The sequence below is a fragment of the Ipomoea nil genome, unplaced genomic scaffold (assembly GCF_001879475.1).
Source record: "Ipomoea nil cultivar Tokyo-kokei standard unplaced genomic scaffold, Asagao_1.1 scaffold2283, whole genome shotgun sequence".
In the NCBI taxonomy this organism is placed as follows: Eukaryota; Viridiplantae; Streptophyta; class Magnoliopsida; order Solanales; family Convolvulaceae; genus Ipomoea; species Ipomoea nil.
The window spans coordinates 2,648,001-2,648,522 of record NW_017618711.1 but is presented as its reverse complement, the minus strand read 5'-3'; positions in this window follow the sequence as shown (position 1 = coordinate 2,648,522).

Sequence of the window (522 nt, the reverse complement as noted above, 5' to 3'; positions counted from 1 at the left end):
CCACCAAACTCGAGGGACATTGGCTGGTATTAACTCTTTTCGTATAAGTCAAATAACAATATTACCCTCCATTTTGACGGCTAAGACGGGAGGAAGTAACGGAATGACGCTAGAAGGTAACTTTTCACAACTCGGAGGATGACGGATGGTAATTACGGAAGTTAGGAACCATTGATGGCGATGCCACCAAACTCGAGGGACCATAGGTGGTATTTACTCATTTTAATTAGTATGAATTTGTTAGTTATTTAAAAAAATATAAATATTGAACATATGTTTTTGTGCATCACACATAGAAAAGACTAATTGTATATTATATGAGTGATATACTTTAAAAAAAAAAAAAAACTAAATAAACACGCTATTAGAACAAAATTTTAGTGCTTGTATAGACAACTCAACAATTTGTTACAAGAGACAAGTGATCGAGTCTCTAATTGAGTCATTTTGATTTATCTTTTCAAAGTTTTGCAAGGGCTGTCACAAGAATAAAACTTTGGTTGGAAATGCGCGGGAAAACAG